Source organism: Papio anubis, chromosome 6, assembly GCF_008728515.1.
Source record: "Papio anubis isolate 15944 chromosome 6, Panubis1.0, whole genome shotgun sequence".
Taxonomy (NCBI): Eukaryota; Metazoa; Chordata; class Mammalia; order Primates; family Cercopithecidae; genus Papio; species Papio anubis.
The window spans coordinates 160,985,736-161,007,405 of NC_044981.1; the positions used below are offsets into that span (position 1 = coordinate 160,985,736).

At 38.5% G+C, this 21,670-nt stretch overlaps 1 long non-coding RNA gene across 4 annotated transcripts in view; it reads left to right on the forward strand.

Moving 5' to 3' along the window:
• Positions 1 to 291: 291 nt before the first annotated feature.
• Positions 292 to 21,670, forward strand: part of LOC108585650 — a 34,875-nt gene continuing 13,496 nt past the window's right edge. For 2 of the 4 annotated variants that reach the window (XR_002521841.2, XR_002521838.2), the window contains exon 1: positions 15,261 to 21,150. This is a non-coding gene — a long non-coding RNA (uncharacterized LOC108585650). Of the gene's footprint in view, positions 1,055 to 15,126; positions 15,168 to 15,260; positions 21,151 to 21,670 lie in introns of those variants that run through there. The other 2 variants (XR_002521840.2, XR_002521839.2) reach the window with 2 other exon arrangements.

Consider the following 21,670-nt stretch of genomic DNA (forward strand, 5'->3'; position numbering starts at 1 on the left):
AAATTAAATGGTGTATAGGAGGGCCTGAAAGTTCTACTGAAGTTGAATCATGGGATTCTGGTCCCTCAGCTTATCTCTGGCTACCATGTGGTACTGAATCAAGCATTCCCTTGGTTCTGCCTTCTGTGTGATATGGATTTTAGTACTGAATATGCTTATTCATGAATATAACCGGAAATTTAATATACTATCAATTTAAGATATGTATCATCACATTAGTCCATTTTCACACTGCTGATAAAGACCTACCCAAGACTGGGTAATTTATAAAGAAAAAGAGATTTAGTGGACTCACAGTTCCAAGTGGCTAGGGAGGCTTCACAATCATAGTGGAAGGCAAAAGACGTGTCTTACATGGCAGCAGATAGAAAGAATGAGAACCAAGTTAAAAGGGAAACCCCTTAAAAAATTGGATCTCATGAAGCTTATTCACTACCACGAGAACAGTATGGAAAAAAAATCACCCGCAAGATTCAATTATCTCCCCATCAGTTCCCTCCCATGCCACATGGGAATTATGGAAACTACAATTCAAGATGAGACTTGGGTGAGGACACAAAGCCAAACAATATCATTCTGTCCCTGGACCCTCCCAAATCTCATGTCCTCACATTTCAAAACCAATCATGTCCTCCCAACAGTCCCCCAAAGTCTTAACTTATTTCAGAATTAACTCCAAAGTTCGTATTCCAAAGTCTCATCTTAGACAAGGCAAGTCCTTTCTGCATTTGAGCCTTTAAAATCACAAGCAAGTTAGTTACTTCCTAGATACAATGGAGGTACAGGCATTGGGTGAATACAGCCATTCCGAATGGGAGAAATTGGCCAAAATGAAGGTACTACAGGCCCCATGCAAGTCTGGAATCCAGTGGGGCAGTCAAATCTTAAAGCTCGTAGATGACCTCCTTTGACTTTGTGTCTCACATCCAGGTCACACTGTTGCAATAGGGGGGTTCCCATGGTCTTGTGGAGGTCCACCCCATGGCTTTGCAGAGTACAGCACCCCTCTCGGCTCCTTTCATGGACTGGCGTTCAGTGTCTGCAGTTTTTCCAGGTGTGTGATGCAAGCTGTCAGTGGAGCTACCATTCTGGACTCTGGAGGATGGTGGTCCTCTTCTCACAGCTCCTCTAGGCAGTGCCCCAGTGGGGACCCTGTATGGGAGCTCCAACTCCAAATTTCCCTTTTGCACCACCCTAGTAGATGTTCTCTATGAGGGCTCCACCCCTGCAGCAAACTTCTGCCTGGATATGCAGGTGTTTCCATACATCCTCTGAAATCTAGCGGGGGATTTGATACCTTCAAGAATTGATACCTTCAAGTTAATTACTGACTTCTGTGTATGTAGAGGCTGAACACCATGTGGAAGCTGCCAAGGCCTGGGGCTTGCATCCTTTGGAGCCATGGCCTGAGCTGCACCTTGGCCCTTTTTAGCCACAACTGGAGCAGCTGGGATGCAGGGCACCAAGTCCCTAGATTGCACACAGCAAGGGGGCCTTGGGTCCAGCCCACAAAACTATTATATCCTCCTAGTCCTCAGATCTGCCAAAAAAGTTTCTGACATGCCCTATAGATATTTTCCCCATTGTCTTGGTGATTAACATTGTGCTTCTCATCACATATGCTAATTTTTGCTTCAGGCTGGAATTTCTCCCCAGAAAAATGAGTTTTTCTTTTCTATTGCATGGTCAGGCTGCAAATTTTTCAAATTTTTATGCTCTGTTTCCTCTTGAACACTTTGCTGCTTAGAAATTTATTTCACCAGATACCCTAAATCAACTCTCTCAAGTTCAAAGTTCCACAGATCTCTAGGGCAGGGGCAAAATGCTGCTAGTCTCTTTGTATAGCAAGAGTGCCCTTTACTCCAATTCTCAACAAGTTCCTCATCTCCATCTGAGACCACCTCTGTCTAGACCTTATTGTCCATCTCACTATCAGCATTTTGGTCAAAGTCATTCAACAAATCTCTAGGATGTTCCAAACTTTCCCACATTTTCCTATCTTCTGAGCCCTCCAAGTCTCTAGGAAGTTTAAAACTTTCCTACATTTACCTGTCTTCTTCTGAGCCTTCCAAACTGTTCCAACCTCTGCCTTTTATCCAGTTCCAAAGTTGATCCCACATTTTTGGGTATCTTTAGAGCAGCACCCTCCTCTACTGTTACCAATTTACTGTATTAGTCTATTCTGTCACTGCTAATAAAGACCAAGACTGGGTAATTTATAAAGAAAAGATGTTTAATGGACTCACAGTTCCACATGGCTGGGGAGGCCTCACAATTATGGCAGAAGGCAAAGGAGGAGCAAAGTCACATCTTACATGGTGGCAGGAAAGAGAGAAAAAACAGACAAGCAGAAGGGGAAACCTCTTATAAAACCATCAGATCTCATGAGGTTTGTTCACTACAATGAGAACAATATGGGGTAAACCACCCCCATGATTCGATTATCTTCTACCATGTCCCTTCCACAACACATGGGAATTATAAGTGCTACAATTCAAGATGACATTTGGGTGGGGACACAGCAAAATCATATCAATCGTTCTTTTTAGGGATGTTTTCTAAAAGCGTGAGCTGGGCAAGTTCGCACCAGATTAAACTATGCCGTAGTTACATTCCCTGAAGTGAATACTTCAGAAGAGATCTAAGTCATGTCTCTTACCATTTAAGACCATTTTAAGGGGCTGAATGTAAAAGGATTATTCATAATTATCTTTTGCTGTCATCCAAATATGCTTAGAATGTGGTTAACAAAGTGGCTCATGATGTGGTCTGTACTAGGCTGTTATTTTGTTGTTATAGAGAACTGCCTGAGACTAGATAATTTATAAAGAAAAGAGGCTTAATTGGCTTACGGTTCTGCAGGCTGTACAGAAAATGTAGAGCTGATATCTGCTCAGCTTCTGGTGAAACCTCAGGGAGCTCTCAATCATGGCAGAAGGTGAAGGGGGAGCAAGTGTCTCACATGGCAGAACAGGAGCAAGAGACAGTGGGTGTATTAGGCGATTTCTACACTGCTATAAAGAACTACCTGAGACTGGGTAATTTACGAAGAAAAGAGGTTTAATTGACTCAAAGTTCCACAGGCTGTATACGAAGTATGGATGGGAGTCCTCAGGAAACTTACAATCATGGCAGAAGGGTGAAGGAGAAGCAAACACATCTTCATGTGATGGCAGGAGAGAGAGAGAGAGGAAAGAGAGAGAGCGTGAATGGGGAACTGTTACATACTTTCAAACAACCAGATCTCATGAAAACTCTGTCATGAGAACAGCAAGGGTGATGTCTGCCCCCATTATTTAATCACTTCTCACCAGGCCTCTACCCCAATACTGGGAATTACAATTTGACATGAGGACTGAGTAGAGACACAGAGTCAAATCATATCAGTGGGGGAGGTTCCACATACTTTAAGCAACCAGATCTCATGAGAACTCACTCACTACTATGAGGACAGCACCAAGGCATAAAGGATCCACCCCCACGACCCAAATACCTCCCACCAAGCCCCACCTCCAACACTGAGGATTATACCTCAACATGAGATTTAGAAGGGACATCCAAACTAAGTCATGGTCAAGCTATACATTCCAGTCATATTAATTAACACTCTTACCATGGTGAGTAGAGCTTTGGAGGTGACTCACATTGGTTCCAAAGATGACCACAAAGGCGCTACCTCTACATTTCACATGGACAGACTGGGTCTCAAGCTATAGCAATTTTCAGGAGATGGACTAAAAGAGGCACATTTAGTCAAGCTGTCTCCTACCTTGAAATATATTGTTCTAAGAGGGTGGTGAGTCTGACTGTAATACAAGGGAGATTTTTTTCAATAATAGACATCTTACTACTTTATTGTTATGCAATCACTGTTAATAAATTTAATTTACTGCCTCTAAAGAATTTTAAAACCACTGAAGAACAAAAACAAAGATCTTTAGCCTGAAAAATTTCTACATATTTGAGGCTATAAAAACAGAGAGATATTTGTAAATACTTAATGTTCATGTATAATAAAATGCTAAACAAAGCTATTTTTTTTGTCTTGGTTTCAGGAATATAATAGTAGCTTTCACATGAATAATAAGATTTCTGATTTAGAAATTTCTAGCATTTTCAAACTGTCCTTTGACATTATAGGTAAAACAGCACTCTACTTGTTGAATCACTAATGGTTCTTGCTTCCAAAATTCTAGATGTAAATGTCATGCCTGTATTCAAATTTGTGAGGCTAATTAGAAGCTGTTGAGTTCAGATATTCATCATCTGAAGAATTCCAGATCTAAACTAGAGTCTACAAAAACTCTGGCAAAATACTAAAATTGCCTAAGATTTTTTTTATAAATGCTAAATATAATGACATTTCAAGGCAATGTAGCATAGAAAATGTAAAAATAAAAATAAGTATTTTAGACAATCATTTTAAAGCTATTTATTTAAGCAGAATATTTTGTATGTGTTAGACAATTATTTTTTAAAAGGCACTTCTATAATTTTTACATATCTCACTTAAGTTTTCCACTTTGGTTTGGGCTATTAGGAAATCTCTTAAACTTAATGTTTCCATATTTACACCTGAAAATAAAAATATTAAATAATGGTCAGTACCTCTGAAACTAAGTTGCCTTTAAAGTAAAATAACAGAAACTTTACAAATACAAATTTCATATTTATGCAGTGTAAAACTTTGTTATTTTTCTTGATTTTTGTCAGTATAGAGGTTTACATAGCTTAAAGTCAATAAAATCACATTGCACAAAGAGTTTGGTTTAGTTTTTCCATTTAATATTCTATTACAAATATTACATTCACTGATGCATAATTGTGACACTTACGCTTATGATGGTTGCATAAATCATTAATTTGATGCAATAATTTAATTTTATTCATTCTCCTTTGTAATTTTTTTGTTTTGTTTATCAGAAAGTGGATGCCACACAATTTTGATTCAAATTTTCCAAAATAGGTAATTGGTTAAGTAAAGTATGTGATGCTTAAATAGGTAAAATATCAGTAAGATATTATGTTATGGACCATGGAATACTATGCAGCCATAAAAAAGTATGAGATCATGTCTTTTGCAGGGACATTGATGAAGCTGGAAGCCATCATTCTCAGCAAACTATCACAGGAACAGAAAACCGAACACTCTCACTTACGGGAGTTGAATGATGAGAACACATGGACCTGGGGAGGGGAACATCACACAACAGGGCCTGTTGGTAGGCGGTGGGAAAGGGGAGGGACAGCATTAAGACAAATACCTAATGCATGTGGGGCTTAAAACCTAGATTACGGGTTGGTAGATGCAGATAGGTGCAGCAAACCACCATGGCACGTGTATACCTGGGCAACAAACCTGCACATTCTGTGCATGTATTTCAGAACTTAAAGTAAAAATTTTTAAAAAGATATTATGTGGTAGAAATAGAGCAGTGTTTAAAATTTGTAAAAATATTTACAATATACTACACATTTATACCAAGTTCCAGTAGAGCCTGTGTGGAACAGTCCTTGGTTTTAAGGAAAAATCACACATACACTTACGTAAAAGTGCATCACAGAAACATCTGGAAGTATGTCAACCAAGCAAGCGTTAGAGTGGTTAGCTCTAAAAAGCAAGATAAATTTTTATTTTTTCTCGTATATTTAAAATTTTTTAGATTTTATTTTTGTTATAAATATATCTTTATTTTAAGTGAGCAGATCTGTAAAACAGTAAACTTGACAACAAATGCTGTTAGTGTTTGGGTAAAAGCAGTGCCCTAAAACTTTTGGAAAACAATCCTGCAGAGCAAGAATCATAGATATGCTTAACATTTGACCCAGTAATTTTACTTCTGAATATTTCTTATAAAGAAATAACTTCATATAATCAAAATGGTATATAAATAAAAGTTTTAGTTGAAAAGAAAAGGAATGAGTTCTATTTTCAAAATTCAGTTATTGGTATAATAAATGATGATGTGAATAAGAAGAAATGTTATGTAGCTATGATCTAATGCACAATTTGTGGGAATCTCAATTAGCAAGTGTATTTCTGAAAAACAATTTCTAAATTTTAATCAGAATTTTAAATATATGTATAATCATTGCCCTACCAATCTGCTCTGCAGAGATTTATTCATGGTAAGCATAGGTCATATGCACTAAAATGTTTGTACAAAGATGTTTACAATAAGAACAATTGTAAACAACTTAAGTGGTGCTTCTATAGTATTTTGTAGAATAGATATTCCTTAATCAAAAAATAAATCCTTCTTCACCCATATTAATGTGGTTTATTTCACTGACATTAAACAATATTATAACGTAAAACATAAATTTTGTGACTATTGGAAGGTGAAGTATATTTAATCAGCCTTTTTCAGATTACTAGATTTTTATTTTTTCAAAGTAAATTTCAGACAGCCTTGTCCATTTTTTTTCCTTTTAAAATTTTAGGTACAGGGTGGTATAACGGACACTGGAGACTCAGAAGAGGGGCGGTTGGGAGAGGGGAAAGGGATAAAAAACTACCTATTGGGTACAATATACACTACTTGGATGACGAGTACATTAAAATCCCAGATGTCACCACTACACAATTAATCCATATAACTAAAAATCACTTGTATCCTTAAAGCTATTGAAGTAAAAATAAATAAATTACATAGTAAAAAATAAATAAAACTAAATTTTAGGTACCTTTCATCATTGTAATTACTAACATTGTTCCAGTCATGTAAACTGCAACCCTTTTCTTAGTCATTCACTTATCTTCTATTTGTGATGGCTTTTCTGACTTACAGGTTTATAATTTAATGTACCCAAATCAATGAAAACTACTGCTTCTGGGGTTGAGGCTCTCAAACCCAACTACCCCAGGATAAATGCCACAAAAATAATCTCATGTTTTTTAATACATGCACACACTTTAAGAACATTATACTTTTTAGTCAACAAGAATTTAATTATGTGCATGATAAATGGAAGTGTCTGAAATGTTTTTAAATTATAGGGGTCCGTCCTTCTCCCACTGATTTGAAATGCTACCTTTATCATAAACTCATATATACATGGATGTGTTTCTGAACTATTTCTGTGTTATTGATCAATATTTTGAGTCAATACTGTCATTATAATAGTTTATGTACTTTGAGATGGGCACATATAAAACTATTTGTAATAGTTCATGGTGTTATTTCAGCTTTCTATTTTTTCTTCAACCATTTTTGATAACATAATTTTCTACATTTTTGAAGTTTCTGCTGTTAGATGTGCATTATAATTTTCCATTTTTTCCATCTCTCTCGTGCTCTTATTTTTCGTGAAATGTGTGTGGTTGCATTATCACACTTACAAAAGTTTTGTAATTTTTTAATGAATTTTTTTTCAAAGAACCAGTTTTTAGATTCATTAATAAGGTCTACGATTTTGTTTTACATTAACTTCTTCTTCAAGTTTTATCAATTCTTTCATTCCACCTTTGTGTTTACTATACTGGGTATGTTTTATCTTCATGAGTTGAATACATAATTCAGTTATTGTTAATATTTTTATTTTCTAGTAAAGGTATGTAAGGGTATTTTTTTTCTTTTTAATTTCTAATATTTACTGTGTTGTGCTATGGTTAGAAAATATATTCTCCGTTAAGTTTGTTTACTTACTGAGACTTTGATGCCTATTACACAATTAATGTTGGATAGTTTCCAGGTGTTTTTGTAAAGTATCTATCTCTGTTTTCTCTTTATTGCACATGAATTTTTGCAGTTGTGTGTGCGTCTTTCTGAATATGTCTATAAGCTCAAGCGTGCTTATTGTGCTATACCAAACTCCCATATTCTTACTCATTTTTACTCAATTTGTCATTAAAGAGAAGTTATTGCAGTTCGGGATAGATTAATAAGTATTAAAATACAGCTATTTGCTGTCTTCTTTTTCTTCCTCCTCTGCTCTCTTTTATGCAGTCTGGGAAACTTTAGGCTTCACTCTGTAACTTTCCTTCCCACGCTATAATCCCTCTCCAACCCAACCACTCAATGTGGTTTAGCAAGCCACGTGGGGAGTCCTGCCCTGGGAGAAAATTGCTCCATTATCTGAGATTCCTTACAAGTTGAGGGCCACAGAGTGACTTCCTGCCGAACTAAATGCAGTTTTTAAAGCAAGTAAGCTCCAGATAATTTCCCTAAAGGTAGCCCTTTCTCTTTGACTCTTTTATTAATTTGTGGTTCACTTCAACTTTCTGGCCCTCGCTGAAACGTCTTCCTGGACGTTTTTTTAGCTATAGCTTCCCAACTTCTACTTCTCCCCTACCCTGGTTCTTTTGCCTTCCATCTTTGAGGTATTACTTGGAATTTCCAATTTGCTGATCGTATTCTTTTTGTTCTGGTGTTGTAATATTGTTTCCATTATTTCAAGAGATTTGCAATTGAAAGGCAGATTTAGGTGGACGTTGAAATAAGGTATCTTAGTAAAGTACAATTTCCACTCGGATGTTAAATTGTCATTTAAAAACATGTAATCACTTAAATCTATTTTCTTTGCTATATTTAGATACCAGTAGGGTTTACTCTCCTGTATATTTGATAACAGGCCAATATAAGGGAAACTGTCCTTAAAATGACATAGGCAGATACAAAAATTTGAATAACAACCAATCCTCTTCTGAGTTTTGTTTTTGCGTTGTTAGAGCTGTGGATGTGATGTGGCGCCAAGATGACATTCACATGTATTGATTTCCTTTCAAAATATTTTGTGTGATATTTTTGTTGTTTTTCTCTGCCTTTAAGAGTTTGAATTTAATAGGACTTTGGGAAGGTGGAAACACAATTCGTATGGAATCAAATCACTGAAATTAAAATGCTAGAGTCATATTACTTATTAGAAACTATTATTTAAAATGATAAATAAGAATGCTTTGCCCCTACAAAAAACATCAAAGATTCTCTAGTAAGAATACATTTGCTCTGAGCTCTTGAATGTAATATGAACATAAATGATACATAAATATTAAATATCCATATTTATTTATGTTGAGCTACTTAGTGGTATACTGTATTCAGCTGTCTCACAGTCATATCAGAGTGAAATTCTTTAAACTCAGTGTGTCTGACCATCTTCCCAAATTGGGTTCTTGTCTATGTTCTCATTATCATCTGTGAGGTCATCCTCTTCCTCATAGCTCCAGCAAGTCGCCTGCAATGTATATGGGACATCTACAAATTCTCCATATCCAAAATGTTTTCAAATATTATTCCTTCCCTTTGTTCACTGTCATCCATTTTGTCCAACCTATCTTCACCTCTAGCCTGTCTACTGCAAAATTTTCCTACCTGGTGAGAATGGTGCACTTATGTCCCTTTCCAATACACTCTCCACATTGACCACAGGACTGTCTACTAAAAATACAAATCTGACTGTGTCATGTCATTCAGGGCTACCCAAAGCCCTCAGGAAAAACACCACAGCAATAAGACTAGCGTAAGGTCCTGCATATCAAGTGCTGGGATGTGGCATCATTTAGCCACAGTCACTATGCTCTGGCTCTCATGGTGCCTCACCCAAGCAACACTGACTCGAAACACACTTCGATGTTTGCTCCTAAGGCACGCTTGTTACTTGAAAAAAATGATTCCCTTAAAAATGGATAAATGGTTTTTTAAATACTTAAAGTTCTGGGATACATGTGCAGAATGTGCAGGTTTGTTACATATGTATATATGTGCCATGGTGGTTTGCTGCACCCATCAACCCGTCATCTAGGTTTTAAGCCCCACATGCATTAAGTATTTGTCCTAATGCTATTTCTCCCCTTCCCCTCACCACCTGACAGACCATGGTGTGTGATGTTCTCCTCCCTGTGTCCATGTGTTTTCACTGTTCAACTCACTTATGAGTGAGAACATGTGATGTTTGGTTTTCTGTTCCTGTGTTAGTTTGCTGGGAATGATGGTTTCCAGCTTCATCCATGTCCCTGCAAAGGACATGAACTCATTCTTTTTTATGGCTATATAGTATTCCATGGTGTATATGTGCCACATTTTCTCTATCCAGTCTATCAATGATGGGCATTCGGGTTGATTCCAAGTCTTTGCTACTGTAAATAGTGCTGCAATAAACATATGTGTGCATGTGTCTTTATAGTAGAATGATTTATAATCTTTTGGGTATATACCCAGTAATGGGATTGCTGGGTCCAATAGTATTTCTCATTCTAGATCCTTGAGGAATCGCCACACTGTCTTCCATAATGGTTGAAGTAATTTACACTCCCACCAACAGTGTAAAAGCATTCCTATTTCTCCACATCCTCTTCAGCATCTGTTGTTTCCTGACTCTTTATTGATTGCCATTCTAACTGGCATATGATAAACCCATAGCCAATATCATACTGAATGGGAAAAAGCTGGAAGCATAAGATGGTATCTCACTGTGGTTTTGATTTGCATTTCTCTAATGAACAGTAATGATGAGCTTCTTTTCATATGTTCGTTGGCTGCATAGATGTCTTCTTTTGAGAACTGTGTGTTCATATCCTTCTCCCACTTTTTGGTGGGGTTTGTTTTTTTCTTGTAAATTTGTTTAAGTTCCTTGTAGACTCTGGATACTAGCCCTTTGTCAGATGGATAGATTTAAAAAATTTTCTCCCATTCGATAGGTTGCCTGTTCACTCTGATGATAGTTTCTTTTGCTATGCAGAAACTGTTTTAATTAGATCACGTTTGTCAATTTTGGCTTTGTTGCCAGTGCTTTCGGTGTTTTAGTCATGAAGTCTTTGCCCATGCCTATGTTCTGAATGGTATTGCCTAGGTTTTCTTCTGGAGTTTTTATGGTTTTAGGTCTTATGTTTAAGTCTTTAATCCATCTTGGGTTAATTTTTGTATAAGGTATAAGGAAGGGGTCCAGTTTCAGTTTTCTGCATATGGCTAGCCAGTTTTCCCAACACCATTTATTAAATAGGGAATCCTTTCCCCATTGGTTGTTTTCCTCATGTTTGTCAAAGCTCAGATGGTTGTATATTTGTGGTGTGTATGTGATGGTGTGTAGGTGTTATTTCTGAGGGCTCTGTTCTGTTCCATTGATTTATATGATATGTCTGTTTTGGTACCAGTACCATGCTTTCTTGGTTACTACAGGCTTGTAATATAGTTTGAAGTCAGGTAGCGTGATGCCTCCAGTTTTGTTATTTTTGCTTAGGATTCTCTTAGCTACAGGGTTCTTTTTTGGTTTCATATGAAATTTAAAGTAATTTTTTCTAATTCTGTGAAGAAAGTCAATGGTAGCTTGATGGGAATAGCATTGCATCAATAAACTACTTGGGACAGTATGGCCATTTTCACGATATTGAGTCTTTCTATCCATGAGGATGGAATGTTTTTCCATTTGCTTGTGTCCTGTCTTATTTCCTTGAGCAGTGATTTGTAGTTCTCTTTGAAGAGCTCCTTCACATCTCTTGTAAGTTGTATTCCTAGGTATTTTATTCTCTTGGTAGCAATTGTGAATCAGAGTTCAGTCATGTTTTGGCTTTCTCTTTGTCTATTATTGGTGTATAGGAATGCTTGCAATTTTTGCACATTGATTTTGTATCCTGAGACTTTGCTGAAGTTGCTTATTAACTTAAGGAGTTTTTGGGCTGAGAATATGGGATTTTCTAAATATACAATCATGTCATCTACAGAGACAATTGGCCTTCTTTCTCTTCCTAATTGAATATCTTTTATTTCTTTCTCTTGCTTGATTGCCCTGGCGAGAACTTCCAATACTATGTTAAATAGGAATGGTGAGAGAGGGCATCCTTGCCTTGTACTGGTTTCCAAAGGGAATGCTTCCAGCTTTTTCCCATTCAGTATGATATTGGCTATGGTTTTATCATAAATAGCCCTCATTATTTTGAGATATGTTCCGTTAATACCTGGTTTATTGAGTGTTTTTTAGCATGAAGGAGAGTTGAGTTTTATCAAAGGCTTTTTCTGCATCTATTGAAATAATCATGTGGTTTTTGTCATTGGTTCTGTATATGTGATGGATAATGTTTATTGATTTGTATGTTGAACCAGCCCTGCATCCCAGGATGAAGCCGACTTGATCATGGTGGATAAATTTTTGATGTGCTGCTGGATTTGGTTTGCCAGTATTTTATTGAAGATTTTTGCATCAATGTTCATCAGGGAAATTGGCCTGAAATTTTCTTTTTTTGTTGTGTCTCTGCCAGGTTTTGATATCAGGATGATGTTGGCCTCATAAAATGAGTTAGAGAGGAGTCCCTCTTCTTCTGTTGTTTGGAATAGTTTCAAAAGGAATGGTACCAGCTCCTCGTTGTACCTCTGGTAGAATTCAGCTGTGAATCCATCTGGTCCTGGGCTTTTTTTTTGTTTGGTAGGCTACTAATTACTGTCTCAGTTTCAGAACTTGTTTTTGGTCCTTTCAGGGATTAGACTTTCTTCCTTGTCTGGTACTGGGAGGGTGTATGTATGTGTCCAGGACTTTATCCACTTCTTCTAGATTTTCTAGTTTATTTGCATAGAGGTGTTTATAGTATTCTCTGATGGTAGTTTTCATTTCTGTGGGAACAGTGGTGATATCCCCTTTGTCATGTTTTATTGTGTCTATTTGATTCTTCTTTCTTTTCTTCTTTATTAGTTTGGCTAGCAGTCTATGTATTTTGTAAATCTTTTCAAAAACATGCTCCTGGATTCATTGATTTTTTGAAAGATTTTTCGTGTCTCTATCTCCAGTTCTGCTCTGATCTTAGTTATTTGTTGTCTTCTGCTAGCTTTTGAATTTGTTTGTTCTTGCTTCTCTAGTTATTTTCATAGTGATGTTAGGGTGTCAATTTTAGATCTTTCCCAGTTTCTGATGTGAGCACTTAATGCTATAAATTTCCCTCTAAACACTGCTTTAGCTGTGTCCCAGAGATTCTGGTGTGTTGTGTCTTTGTTCTCATTGGTTGCAAATAACTTATTTATTTCTGCCTTAATTTTGTTATTACCCAGTAGTCATTCAGGAACAAGTTGTTCAATTTTCATGTAGTTGTGTGATTTTTAGTGAATTTCTTAATCCTGAGTTATAATTTTCTTGCTCTGTGGTCTGAGAGACTGTTTGTTAGGATTTCCATTATTTTGCATTTGCTAAGGAGTGTTTTACTTCCAATTATGTGTTCAATTTTAAAATAAGTGCAATGTGCTGAGCAGAATGTATATTTTGTTGATTTGGGTGGAGGGTTCTGTAGATGTCTATTAGGTCCACTTGGTTCAGAGCTAAGTTCAAATCCTGAATATCCTCATTGATTTTCTGCCTCATTGATCTGTCTAATATTGACAGTGGGTTGTTAAAGTCTCCCACTATTATTGTGTGGGAGTCTAAGTCTTTTTTAGATCTCTAAGAACTTGCTTTATGACTCTGGGTGCTTCTGTATTGGGTGCATATATATTTAGGATAGTTAGCTCTTCTTGTTGCATCAGTCCCTTTATCATCATGTAATGCCCTTCTTTGTCCCTTTTGATCTTTGTTGGTTTACAGTCTGTTTTATCAGAGACTAGGATTGCAACCCTGGTTTTTTTTTTTGTTTTTTGTTTTTTTTTGCTTTTCATTTGCTTGGTAACTATTCCTTTATGTCTTTATTTTGAGCCTATGTGTGTCTTTGCACGTGAAATGGGTCTCCTGAATACAGCACACTGATGGGTCTTGACACTTTATCCAATTTGCCAACCTGTGTCTTTTAATTAGGGCATTTAGCCCATTTACATTTAAAGTTAATATTGTTATGTGTGAATTTGATCCTGTCATTATGATTCTAGCTGGTTATTTTGTAGTTTGATAGTTGATGCAGTTTCTTCATAGTGTCAATGGTCTTTATATTTGTTATGTTTTTGCAGTTGCTGGTACTGGTTGTTCCTTTCTGTATTTAGTGCTTCCTTCAGGACCTCTTGTAAGGGAAGCCTGATGGTGACAAAATCCCTTAGCATTTGCTTGTCTGAAAAAGATTTCTTTTTCTCCTTCACTTATGAAGCTTAGTTTGACTGGTTATGAAATTCTGGTTTGAAAATTCTTTTCTTTAAGAATGTTGAATATCGGCCCCCACTCTCTTTTCTGGCTTGTAGGGTTTCTGCAGAGAGACCTGCTGTTAGTCTAATGGGCTTTACTTTGTAGGTAAACTGGCCTTTCTCTCTGGCTGCCTTTAACATTTTTTCCTTCATTTCAACCTTGGGAATCTGACAATTATGTGTCTTGGGATTGCAATTCTCAAGGAGTATCTCAGTGGTGTTCTCTATATTTCCTGAAATTGAATGTTGGCCTGTCTTGCTGGGTTGGAGGAGTTCTCCTGGATAATATCCTGAAGTATGTTTTCCAACTTGGTTGCATTCTGCCCGTCACTTTCAGGTACACCAATTTATCATAGGTTTGCTCTTTTCACATGGTCCCATATTTCTTGGAGGCTTTGTTCATTTGTTTTCATTATTTTTTCTCCAATCTTGTCTTCTTGTCTTGATGCTTTATTTTATTAAGTTGATCTTCACTCTCTGATATCCTTTCTTCTGCTTGATGGATTTGGCTATTGATACTTGTGTATGCTTCATTAAGTTCTCGTGCTGTGTTTTTCAACTCCATCAGGTGATTTATCTTCTTCTCTAAACTGGTTATTCTCGTTACCAGTTCCTATAAGTTTTCATCAAGGTTCTTAGCTTCCTTGCATTGGGTTAGAACATGCGCCTTTAGCTCAGAGGAGTTTGTTATTACCCACCTTCTGAAGCCTACTTCTGTCAATTCATCAAACTTATTCTCCATCCAGTTGTGTGCCCTTGCTGGTGAGGAGTTGTGATCCTTTGGAGGAGAAGAGGCATTCTGACTTTTGGAGTTTTCAGCATTTTTGTGCTGTTTTTTTCTCATTTTCCTGAATTTATCTACCTTTGATCTTTGATGCTGATGACCTTTGGATGGAGTTTTTGTGGGGGCATCCTTTTTGTTGATGTTGATGTTATTGCTTTCTGTTTGTTAGTTTTCCTTCTAACAGTCAGGCCCCTCTTCTGCAGGTCTGCTGGAGTTTGCAGCGGTCCACTCCAAACTGTTTGCTTGGGTATCATGAGGGGAGGCTGCAGAACAGCAAAGATTACAGCCTGCTCCTTCCTCTGGAAGCTTCATCCCAGAGAAGCACCCACCAGATTCCAGCCAGAGCTCTCCTGTATGAGGTATCTGTCAATCCTTGATGGGAGGTGTCTCCCAGTCAGGAGGCATGGGGGTCAGGCACCCACTTGAGGAGGCAGTCTGCCCCTTAGCAGAGCTCAAGCGCTGTGCTGGGAGATCTGCTGCTCTCTTCAGAGCCAGCAGGCAGGAACATTTAAGTCAGATGAAGCTGTGCCCACAGCTGCCCCTTCCCTGAGGTGTTCTGCCCTAGGGAGATGGGAGTTAGTCTGCTGCCTTTCTTTCAGAGATGCCCTGCCCAGTGAGGAAGAATCTAGAGAGGCAGTCTGGCCATAGCAGCTTTGGCATGCTGTGGTGGGTTCCACAATGTCCAAACTTCCTGGTGGCTTCATTTACACTGTGAGGGGAATACCACCTACTCAAGCCTCAGTAATGCTGGATGCCCCTTCCCCCACCAAGCTCGAGCATCCCAGGTTGACTTCAGACTGCTGTGCTGGCAGTGAGAACTTCAAAACAGGGGATCTTAGCTTGCTGGGCTCTGTGGGGATTGGACCTGCTGAGGAAGACCACTTGGTTCCCTGGCTTCAGACCCCTTTCCAGGGCAGTAAACGTTTCTGTATCCCTGGTATTCCAGGCACCATCGGGGTATGAAAAAAAACTCCTGCAGCTAGCTCAGTGTCTGCACAAACAGCCGCCCAGTTTTGTGCTTGAAACCCAGGGCCCAGGTGGTATAGGCACATGAGGAAATCTGTCTGCAGGTGGCAAAATCCATGGGCAAAGTATAGTATCTGGGCTGGATAGCACAGTCCCTCATGGCTTCCTTTGGCTAGAGGAGGGAGGTTCCCAGCCCCTTGTGCTTTCTGGGTGAGGCAATGCCACACCCTGCTTCTGCTCACCCTCTGTGGACTGCACCCATTGTCTAACCAGTCCCAATGAGATGAACCAGGTACCTCAGTAGGAAATGCAGAAATCACCTGCTTTCTACATTGGTCTCACTGGGAGCTATAGACCAGAGCTGTTTCTATTTGGCCATCTTGTCAGATCTCCCTAAACTTTATGATGAATGTTTTAAAATACCTTTCAAATAGAACAAAATCTGGCAAAAATAAGGAGTCATAATACCAAAATGCAGATGAAGATTTGGACCCACAGAGCTAGGTGACACTGAAACTCTTCACCAGGAGGTCATCTGCTGAGCCAGCTACATCTGCAGGTTGGTTTTTCAGAGGCTTAGAGATTTTACAGAGATAAAGTTCCTGCTAGACCCCTCAAAATGGGAAGTCTGTAGGACCAGATTCCACTGTCCCTTTCTGATGGTGTCCTTATTTCTCCATAGCAGCGCCAGTCACACATGTAATTAAATAATTGCACAATTACTGATTTATATTTCCCTATTCCTTAACAATAGCTGCCTTGCCTGTCTTGTTGATTATCCAATTCACTGTTGCTAGTATAATTTTTTACACATGGTAGAATCTTGATAAGTGTTTGTTGAATGAGTGCAAGACTGTGTGAATTAATTTATCCACCTCTAATATCAATCAGTAACAATGTCCTTTGTAGCTACCCAAAGAAATTTAAATCTGAAACTTTACTTTCCCATTGCCCTACAGTAACTTGATATTCCAACCAAAGACAACCTTTACTACAAATCCCACTGATTTGCATTGCTTAGATTAGAAAGCAGCATGCATAGGGGTGTGATTTCTCAGGTGACTTCTGGACATAACTCAGAACTCCAGGTGCACATGAACCACAGCAATCACTGAAGTCAGAATTTTTAGCCAGAGCAATGGTCAAGCTGTGGCTGACCTGACAAGAAAGGGTGAGTTTGTATGACATTTTATGAGGGCTGCTCCAAGAAAACCTTTGTCTTTTATAAATGCAGTAGTTATACATGAGGGTTAAGACACAATGCTTTCCCCCAGGCCCCAGTCAAGAATCATTGCTGTATTGTTGTACCATTGAGGATTGCTTCTACCATAGTCACTCTTGCACAGGGATATGACTCCATTGTAAAACTGGTTTCTAAAAATAAAATGAGACCCCGAAACTTGATAAAGGCATTTATTTATTATAAGTACCTACATTTATTTATATATCTGTTAGAGATTGAGATCAGATTATTATGATCATGAAAAGAGAATAGCTGTGGGTAAATAGGAAATTTGTATCTGGATGCATGAGTGGGTTGAAGTTGGGGCTGGGTTAGAATGAATTTTACTTATTTTTCTCTGGCGAAAAATAATCATTTGTTAGCTAGAAAATAAAACCTGACATTTAAGATGTATTAGAAATCCAATTACATCTTTTTTCAGTTTAGACAAACATACACGAACATCGTGAACGGACTCTGTGTACCAGCACAGTGCTATTGTTTCTTCAAACATGAATAAGATCCACTCCTAACACTTAAGAGGTTCCTAAAGTTGTCTCATCCACAGATGGCAAATTCCTTTACTTACTCAGCCACTTGGCAATTATCGATCTTAGTCTACCGAGCACACTCTAGCTTCCCGCCATCTGGAGACGAAGTCCAATCTCCTGACCTTCATCCACCAAGTCTTTTTCATATGGATATTGCTATCATATCTCTTCCATGGCATCACTCATCTCTCCAGACATACTATAGAATGTGGGGTTCCTGAAAGGCACTTTGATCTTAACTGCTTCCCTCAGCTCACAGCTCATAGCTGTTTTCTAGGGTCAGAAAATGAGTAAAACAGTAAGACCATGATAATCCCTGCTTACATAAAACATACAACCTTGGAGGGATATAATGGGATTATGATGGACTTATTGTCTTACTCCCTTTTTTTTTTTTTTTTTTTTTTGTCTCTAGAAACCAGCATATGTCTGACATATTTAGCAGTGCTGACTATATTTTAGCTGGGACCCATTACATCTTTGCTCCAGGTACATGGGTTTGTATTGGCTGCATTAATAAGGATAGTAAAACCTAATATCCAGAACACAACTTGTCTAAGGTTCATTCAGAATATATTACATAATGTTTTTGCTTCACGATGTTTGGCAGAACTCTTGGAACTCTTGACTTTCCCACAATTTCATTTCACACCTTATCTTTTCTATCTCATAAATGTTACTCCTGTGTTCAATCAAAACATACGCCAGCAGTTTTCAAACTTTTTGTTATGACGATCTCTTCATCGTTTTAAAAAGTTGAGGATTTCAAAGAGTGTCTTGGTTATAAATTCTATCTCTAGCTACTTACCATGTTGGAATTTTAAACAGAGAGCTTTGAAATCACCAACACACAGTAGCCGTCATGGTGCAGATGCCATTTCAAGGCACCAAGTTCATGGAGAGGCTGCGGCAAGCTCGTGAGGAAATGAGAGTGAAAAGATGAACCACCCCACAGGAATTATAATGGAAGTTATTTTGACCTTGTTGGTCACAGAGCCTGAGATACAGTTTGAAAACCTCTGGTGTGAATTATCTTTTATTTCTGTTTTTCTTCACCCCTTCATGGCCAATCAGGAACTACTGTCAGGTCAGAAAAAATGTATCCCAAGTCTTTGTGATTCATTTTATTTTGGCTGTGACCACCCTAGACCACCCTGATTCTGTTCACAAAGATCCTTATAAGAAGCTGTGCTTTCAGCAATCTGTAGTCAGCAGAAATAGGACCCTCAAAGGTCTCCACTTTCTAATCCCCAAAACCTGTGAATGTTACTTTATATGGAAAGGGGGACTTTGCAAGTGTGACTAAATTAGCCTCTCGAGATGGGGAGAGTGTCCTGGGTAATCCACGTGGGCCCAGTGTCCTCACAAAATTCCTTATGAGAGGTCGGTAGGACACTGGAGTGAGAAGAAGGAATGAGGGAAGCAGAGGGAAAGGTGGAGGATGTGTGATGTAGGGTCACTCCAGGTGAAGACCACAGCCATCCTGAAAAGCCTAGGCACGGATTCTCCCCTGGAGCCTCCAGAAGGAGCATGGTCCTGCTGACAACTTGACTGTAGCCCAGTGGGACTGATTTTGAACTCTGAGTTTCCAGGACTATAAGATAATGCCTGTGTGTTGTGTTAAATTTGTGGTAGCTCGCGGTAGCTGCAATGAGAATTGAATGTTAGCTGTTCTTTCTCTCTCGTTCTTTTTTTCCCCATGTTAGAATCCATTTTCCACCATAGCCAGAGGGATTTTCAGTATCTTTATCAGATCATTTTGCTCCTCTTTTGGGAACCCTCCAGCATCCCTGTCGTCCTTTGAAAATAAAGCATACCCCTTGCCTCGTCCTGCTAGCCTTGGATTATGTACCTGCAGACCACAGCGTCTCGTCCCAGACTCTTCCCTAATTCACTGCCCACAGTTACCTGGCCTTCCTGTCTCTCAGGCAAGTCCACCTCACTCTGCCTCAATGCCTTTGCTCCCCATCTCTTTGCCTGGAGTGCACCCCTCATCTATACCTGGCTGCTCACTCTCACCACTGGGGTCTTAGGGCACCATCATCTCCTCAGAGAATCCTTCCCTGAATAACCCAGATTGTCTTGATCCATCCACTTCCTCCAGGATCCTACTTACATCAAGGTTACTCAAAAAGCTCATAATAGTACTTATCACCACCTGGATTCATTCTGTGTTCATTAGTATCCGTTACTGATTTTCTGACATTTGTCACTCAAAGACATGTTCAGAAAGCAGGCCTTTCCCCTGCTTCGCTCACCATTATATTCACAAATTCACAAAAATGACAATCTGGTCTATTTTTCTCTAAATATACAGACTAGCTGCTCGATAAATATGTGTTGAAATAATGAGTGAGTGTTTTTGGCACACTTTCTTTTTGCAGACTGCTAATGCTCTAAGTAGACAGGCTTTCCTAGAAAATGTTAGAGAGAAGAAAGCAGCAAGAGTAGCCCTGCCCATTCATGACCTCAACGTCACAAACACAGCAGGTCCTGTGCCCAGGCTATCTAACTCAAGTCAGAGAGAGCTGGGCTCGGGTTTCTCCAAGCTTCTGTAGTCAGGATCTCTGAAAACACAGGATATTCCGTTATGTGAGACTATATAAAAGGGAATCCAGGTTTAAGAAAGGTTAACTGCCATGCAGTGTATCCCTGGTGGTCCGGGGGAGGAGGATGAGGAGCCTCTCAGAACACAGTGCATGTGAGTTAACCTTTCTTAAACCTGGATTCCCTTTTTTATAGTCTCAGATGACACGTTTATATCCCAGAGAGTGGGTAACAGTCCTTCTTATGCTGCAGTCCGTTGACCTAAACATTTCTCCTCCCATTACTATTCTCTAAATATACAATCTTGAAAGCATGCGGGAAGTTTTTTTTGATAAAATCTCTCAGTTGTGACGTTCACAACCCTAGAAACACCTCTCATCTGATAGTGCGCTCCTCTTATCCTGTAGCTGGCATAAAACGCTGCTAATTCTTCTTCTCCTGATAGGAAACATTAGATTATTCCATGAGATCAGAAAACTTGAACGTTCTTGACATTACCCATGAATATTTGCCCATTTCCTACCTATTTCACTCATTCTGAATCCCCTGCAGTTAGAAATGGCGCAGATAAACTTTCACCATTTCAGAAAATATAGCCCCAATAAAACATTTTTTGCCACCCACAGAACAGCAAAGGGCACTCTTCATTTCTAGGCAGAGCATTTTGTAAATTGGAAACATATCAGTGACAATTATCAAGAAATAGTTTCCAAAATGCACTCCTTTCTGTGGAGCCTAGCAGTTCTTCTTTCACAAAGACATTAACCAAAAGCAATGCTCTGAAAATGTCATTTGGAGCATGCAATTGAATTAATTTATGTGTTTTATGATATTTTACAGTTAGTCGTGTAAGAGACTTTCACTTTATTTTTTCGTCTGCTCATTTAGATAATGCTTTAACTGCCATGAATCCCAGCTATGGAGGTGAGGAAACGGCATGAGCATCACAATATCCTCTACACATTGCTTAGTGAACGCAAGCTGGCCTGACTTCGTTGTATCTTTCATTGAAGCGGTTGGCTTCTGCTCCAAATGTGAAGTCTTTTCCTTTTCCAGGTAAAACTAGTACTGTGTAGTTAATTTTGCAGGTGAGAAAATGGGGAAAATTCTATCATAAGCTTGATAGGAGAAAGCATATAATGTCCTTGTCAACAGAGGAGCATTCGAAATATCATGAATGAAATGCCCTAAGGTCTCCACTTGTTGAGGACCAGTGGGTGGAATTATGCCAGGTGTTGCTCACAATGCCTTGATTCTTGGGGCAAGGAGAACATAAATCCATTCTAAAATAAGCTTACAACTTGGGCTAAATATATGGATGCAAGGAGACCCCCCGCCCCCCACAAACTGATTGTACCGACTCCAAGACGCTGAACTACTTAGCAGTTTGATGTTTGGAACAACAGTTTTGAGATATTAATCTGAATTATGTCACCTAAATGTTCTGTAGCAATATTTGGAATATTTGAAACTATTTTAGTAATTATTTTACATGTAAAAAGTAGCAAAATTTGATGAAAGTTACACATATAGTATCCCAACTACTATTTGATAGTAAGAAATAGCTGCTTATTCA